The sequence below is a fragment of the Pecten maximus genome, chromosome 1 (assembly GCF_902652985.1).
Source record: "Pecten maximus chromosome 1, xPecMax1.1, whole genome shotgun sequence".
Lineage (NCBI taxonomy): Eukaryota > Metazoa > Mollusca > Bivalvia > Pectinida > Pectinidae > Pecten > Pecten maximus.
In genome coordinates, this window is record NC_047015.1 from 33,935,779 (window position 1) to 33,943,220 (window position 7,442).

Sequence of the window (7,442 nt, forward strand, 5' to 3'; positions counted from 1 at the left end):
TTCAATCTGGTGGCACAGCACACATACAATAGCACCATAGTAACAGCAGACATTTGCCTTGTACCAGTAGCCAATTGTACAGATCATAATATCACAAGAAAGGAAGTCAATTGACATACAAACAATAATTATCGATAGTTTAGATTAAACTTCCTTGTTTCTTACAAAGCATATAATATATTCAGACAAGTGTTTACTCTCCTTGATGATATTCAGAAATAACCCGGGAGAACATTCCCAGTTGTGAATGAGAGAATAGATATGTACCTTTTTGAATGAACACAACTTGTACCTCTCTTATTACAATGTTTTATTTGCGTCCATTGTTTCACCACTATTCATAGACAAATACCAGATAGCTTATTTTTTGTATAGTTATTTGCCAAGAAGTGCTGTAGACTACTAAGTAGAATTGCTGCCTGTTACAGCTCCCAGATGATTGTTAACTATGTGTATACAACAGATGATAATGTATGTCTTTCCCCAACTATAAGGGAGAGACCAATTTTGTTGATTTACAGATGAAAGCTTAATAAAAAGCCTTTTCTGAAGATGTTATGTATTGTTGTTGTTTACGTTAGGATCTCTAAAAAAAACAAGCTAATGAATTGACAGGGACCAGGAACTGTTTCAGCATCAGCTGTTTAACTTACGGTTGTAAGACACCTATGACATGGAGATTTAAGGAAGTATGCTACGTTACTAATTTTCTGTTCAAAAGAGTTTCATATTAAAATGATAAGTAAGGACACAATTGGAAGTTGCACAAGTATATTTAGCTCTTGAGAATCTGAATAATTTTATAACAGCATTGTTTGGCTGTCAAGGATTTCCCGTATTCAGGTCCAAAACGACGTATAACATCTCAATTAACATCAAACAAAACTTGAAATGATATAGCAGAACTTAGTTATTTCATACTTCTAAATTAATCACCTTATAAATCCAGAATGTTGCCAGAAACTGATAACGTTCAACTTGTTTATTTACGGAAGCTGTAACAGCACGCATGCGCAATTAGGCTCGGGTAACACTAATGCCTTGATCTCGTGCGGCAGTCACTGACCAACTGGCCTTATAAAATACGATAGGACTGTGAAAACTACCGGGTTACTCGTCTGCACTGTAGATTTATCCATTACACATGTTAATTCATTGATATAAAAGTTGTGACCAGCACGACGACTGCAGACTTGTTTCCGTACTGTATACAAAATGGCGGCCTGTGTTACATTACGTAGAAGTCAGCTTACTATTCAATCTTGTTATAATTGAGCTTAATTAGCTTTGTATGTTCGTGGAAAGATACCACAAGAGATCATACCTGCGTCAAAATCACAATAGGATTTTATAAGTAGTTAAAAATCCAAAATGATACCTAATTTCACCCTTGACTCAATGACATTGACCTATCATGGTTTGATTACAATATTTCCATTTGATGTCATAAAATGCTAAACAGAAGATACATAAACCAAACTTGCTCTTTGACCAAAAGATCTTGATAATGTTGGAATAACATGAAAAGGCCTATTGTTTATCAATCTCCCACTGATTCCTAAGGGGACTATAATTTTTCAAGGTGTCATTTTGTCCTTCACTTTATCTTGTCCAAGCTCTATCTCTACTTGTCACTGGAACGTCAAACTTGGGTTGTGGGTTTGCCTAGATGAGGCGGTGAGTCAAGTATCAAAAGTTGGTCACTGATCTAATTTTGACCATTGACTTATATCAAAAGAAAAAAGTTGGCCTGTAGCATGCTTGGGTGAAGGGCTACCAAGTTTGTTCAAAGGAATTACCTAGACCTACATTCAAGGTCACAAGGGTGAAATAGGCTGAAATCTTTAATTGACTTCTCAAAAACCAAGATACCTGATATTTGACCTGTAGCATGTTGGATGAATGGCCTCGACTTATTTTCAAGGTCATATGGGTCAAACGTCTTAAAATCTTCATACATCACTTCTCAATATTGAGCATGTAGTATGCTGGAATGAATAAACCTAGCCTACTCTTAAAGAATTAAGTGGTAATCAACTTAGCATCAGCATAAATGGGATGATTGATATGTTGTGAGCCTCATATTGAAGGAGGTACTCAAGAATGTTCTTTTTATGTCCTACTATTCTCTGACTATATAGGGCCGTGTACCCAAGGACTGGTCTCATTTTGTTTGTTTATATCGAGGAGGTAGCACTCTAAAGTAAACAAGAAAAGTGGCTTTTGCAAAATGGACAAAATCGGTGAAAGAGCAGTGATTCAATGTTTGCACCTAAAGATATCCATAATGATATGATAGCAACACTAGGGAATGTCCTGGAAGGCCTGTCAATGTTGCAACCCCAGAAATGGTCAATACAGTTCATGACATTGTTATGACTGACAGACGAGTCACAGAAAAATATATACATTTGCATAGCCAGTAGAGTTGGCATTTTACAGGAAATAGTACATTCTATTCTGACCGAGGATCTTGCAATGAGAAAGCTTTCGGCCCGATGGGTACCAAGACTTCTGATAGTTGATCAGATACACACCAGGCGCACATTATCGCGTGCTAATCTGAACCTTTTTGAGGAAGATTCTGAACTTTCTTCAGGGATTTGTCACAATGGATGAAACATGGGTCCATCATTTTACCCCAGAGGCCAAACAACAATCGAAACAATGTAAGCACCCTAGCTCTCTCCCACCAAAGAAGGCAAAGACTGTTCCTTCAGCTGGGAAGGTTATGGCTTCGGTTTTCTGGGATGCAGATGGAATTCTGCTGATAGATTATCTCCAAAAGGACAAACAATTAATGGCATATACTATGCTTCACTTCTGCTGCAGTTACGGGAAGATATTAAACTTAAGTGCCACGGAAAGCTCACTAAAGGTGCGTTATTCCATCAGGACAATGCTCCTGTTCACAAGTCTGTCATTGCCATGGCTGCCATTCACGATTGTGGCTTTAAATTGATTGAGGATCCGCCTTATTCACCTGATCTCGCTCAATTAAACTTCCATCTATTTCCAAAACTGAAAACAGCTATTTCAGGCACCTACTTTCAATCCGATGATGACGTCCTTTTTGCAGTGGATGAGTGTATAGATATTGAAGGGTATCATGTTGGAAAATAATACGATATGTCCGGCAAAATTAAAATCCTTCAATATGAGGCTCACAACTTATCAATCAGCTCTCGTGGATCAACTTAAAGTGGCATAATAGTAGGTCATCGACACAGACCAAATTATACCGAAAACCAAGGTGCTTAAAAACGGACATGGTTATTAAGTTCATCTTTCTCACCTTATCTTACGTATTGTAGCTGATCATGACAATGAAATCTAGAAATATCCACAGGAAAACCAATTCCCCGCAGGTACCGACTCTAAACTGGTTAGTCAGATAGAGTAGGGGCCAATATTTTTTCTATAAATACTAACCAGATGCAGACGCCTGAGGTGTAACACTCGAAAAGTCGGAAGTGGGGGTGAGCTTCGATCCATTTTCTCATCTTTAAATCATTGTCACGTGACAGAAGAATAACATGCATTGATACATAAGGATTCTAAACCAAGGTACAACAGTATGTTATTGAAATTTATGTGCATATGATATTCTAATCACATTAAACTTAACTTCAAAATGAATCGACAAGGCGGTTATTTAAGTCATATCCGTCAAATGACACGGAACGGCTTCCGTAGATGAACACCTCCTTGTGCTAAGTAAACTTCGGCTGTCCTATATCTGTATGTGTTGTTATATCTTACTTGAGTCACGTTTGAAGATAAGTCTGCATGTCCAGACTGGCCTCTCCAACTGGACAATGTAGATAGTGCAGGAGAACGATAAACCGCGGAAACGATATTTGTTTAAAAGGCACTTCTTCAATTTGTTTAGTTAATCAAGCGAGAGAAAAAACCCGCTATATACATGTATGTGCCGAAAATAACCGGAGTACTAGCAAATTAGCGAATGGCAATGCTCTGTTTTGCCCTATCACTGAAATAAGTGCCGTTTTTTTAGAAAATTACGTCGTTGTTCCTTGGTTTTTCTTGTAAAAAAAATTAAAAGCTACAATGGTCGTCTTTTTTCATTTATTTATTGATCTATTGTTTCATATAGAAATTAATTGAAAGAATATTTCTTCTTTTAAGCAAACAGATGACGTCACAATTACATTAGGTCTGGGGGCGATGGTAGGACGTCGCATATGCCGGTATTTATATTGTACAAGTTTCCTGTTAATATAGAAATAAACAATTTGTCGTGCAACGAAATAATAACATTCCAGAAATTACTAAAACATTAAAGTTTCTGAATGTTTCTTGCATTCATTTCGCGTTATAAGGGGTTAGGAGAGAAGAGTCAAACTAACGGCAATCCATTAGCATTCATACCCTTATGAAAGTAATATCTTCTGGTATTATTGATATGGACTTATATGCTACGGCAAGTGACCTTTCTTATGGCCATTCCGTTGTACATGTCTTTACCCGGTTCTTATTTTGAGAACGTGACATCACATATATTTACTTGCCGTCGTTAAAGTATAGAAGACGCGTGCACTTTGGAATACCTGGTCGTTTTTCATTTGTACATCCTTTTCTTTGTGAAAATCTTTATCCTGTTCATAGTTTGCTCTCGTTGTAACAGTTATTAGTCAGAGTTTCTTTACGCGTTCACCCGTATTACATTATTTTGACACGGCGTGGTGAAAGTGAGGTGTGAATCAGTAGTAGCTCTTCAGACATTAACAACGTTTAATTAGATAAAGGACCGATAGTGCCCAGAGTTCGACAATACCAGAGTGTGCTCTATATTCATTTATTATATATTTAAAATAATGACATGGATATGACCCAGAGCCCTACATATAACCATAACACCTCTATCTGATCATCTATTGACGAACACACTCATATGCTGACATGCAGGATTGGTCCCGAAGCCGACTTCAACAAAATATCCGAGCCATATCATGGATAGTATTGGGATCAGCACGATACTTAACGCTACATGTATAAATTACTGTGCATGAAGAGATGAGCACGCTCCTACTACAATATCCTCTAGTCTTGTTTCCTGAAAGTCACTATCGATAACGTGATATGGAATGGTCTTTTCAAGATGGCGGGTCAGGATTAGCGAAGAAGATAGGTTAACTTCAAGCTACCAGATCATGAGTTATTTGACCATGACAAGTACCATACTGAACTCAGAAAAATGCCAACTTTAAATTAGTCTATATTATTATTATTTTTTATTTCCTTTTTCTTTTGCGTTCATGTTCAAAATACTTGTCACTCCATCGTGAAGTTGGACGAATTGTTTAAATCGTAATCAAGCGGAATCTGTCGTGATACTATGATTTGCCGATATCGAATTATCAAAGGGTCTAATGTCTCTCTACCTTGTCAGAAATATTTCAAAATGAGATAAGATAACGTTATGTACTTGTTATGTCCACAGGCCTATACTTTTTCGAAAATCAAGAGATAAACAAATTGTTTATATCTAACGTTGTAAAATCCATGTTTTTTAAGAAATGCTATGGATTGGTCCCAAAACTAATAAAGACTGATACATATTTCTTTTCATTATTTCAGATTTAAAGTTATGGATACATCTTTCCATGAACTGGATATGCCGGTGTAACGTTGAAAATGGACCCCCGTGGAAAATGGAACCTTTTCAACGTTGAAATGGAACCGGGATGACTTGGAAAACAGAATCAAATATTAAATTTACATACATGTACCCGTTGAATAGTGAACCACATACAAGTATTGGATCTCAGTACCAGTTTACATGGTCTTAGACGTTGGGATAAGACATGCTTACATGATACAATGTATAAACGATATTGAAGGACATTGGTAAAATAAAATGGCCCGTGACCGTCTGCCAGGTGGGGAGGCCACAGTACCCGGCCCTGGCCCTTCTCTGTGACTATTGCGGTAATGACTTCAAGTCCAGATGTGGTACGAGACGCCATAGGCTAAAACAACATACAAATCAGCGAAACTTCCAGCTGCCTTGTATATTCCTTTGTCGGATTTGTGACTTCCCATATACCGTAGCCATTTTCCATGAAAAGCTTACAGCCTATCCTCCAAAACTGTTTACCGGTGTCTAAATATCGCAATGCTGAGGTGTTGTCCAGAGATAGAAACTTGCAAACATTTTCCAGTGGAAATTATTTTTCTGCTAGCATCTTATAAAGCATGTCCCCGCGTCACGTGTCGTGTTGCCCAATTGCTTTCATCATTTGCAAAACTGTTGGTACCGAATCTTTAAAAATTGCTCATCGCTAGAAAGTTCCGCGTCTTTCACGAAGGCTTTGTTTAGTGGTTCGGATGTTTTAAGTTTCTTACCACATGGACTCTGAAAATTGTCGATAGGCATATCATAGAATGATTCTTCCAAATTCCCCATTTCCTCACCTTCATCCGGTCCTTGGGTATAAAGGTAGGGTGCAGAATTATCAAGCAATAACTTGTCATTAATGCTCCAGATATTTCTTGGAATTACTTCAAAATCCATCGTTTGCTATCCTCGATTTCCAGACTTAATGTTACGCTCCAACGCGTTTAACCTTTTGATTGGAAGCAGCTATGGTCAATATCTATATGCAATTTTTCCTTCTCGAAAATGCAATGATGGCAACGAAGGGCCGCCATCACTAATCGTTAGATCAAATATCTGTAAAAGAAAGGGTTGAATACAATCATTTGGAACGATCATTTTAACCAATCAAAGTTATAGTGCATCAGATATAATTGTTTTGGGACCAATCCATAACCAGATTATTTGATTTTTTTGTAACCAATCCATATCATTTTTTTTTTCAAAACATGGATTTGATAACGTTGGACCAATCCCTAACATAAGCCTTTTTTTGTCTCTTGATTTTCGAAAAAGTATAGGCCTGTGGACATACAGTATATGTAATCTGATCTCACTAGGGAGTATTTCTGACTATGTAGAGAGACATTAGATCATTTAGATCATTCGATATCGGCAAATTATCACGGCAGATTCCGCTTCGATTACGATTTCAACAATTCGTCCAACTTCACGATGGATTGACAAGAATTTTGAACGGGAAAAAACCCAATGATATTATTTGAAATTGGCATTTTTGTGAGATCAGTACAGTACTTGTCATGGTCCCAATAGTAAACAAATAACCCATGATCTGGTAGCTTGAAGTTAAGACCTGTCTACTTCGCTCATCCTGGTCAGTCATCTTAAAAAAAAGAAATTCTGCACCACGCTATCGACAGTGAAAATAATCCTTTTTTCGGCATATCCGTATGATATTCTTTTGGTCCCGGATATGACGCGACAGGTGGCGTTACTGGTCAAGATGCAGTATGTGATTGGTCAATGTAGTGGTAAATACAAAATACAGGTATGCAGTTAAAAACGACACAAAGTCAAGATT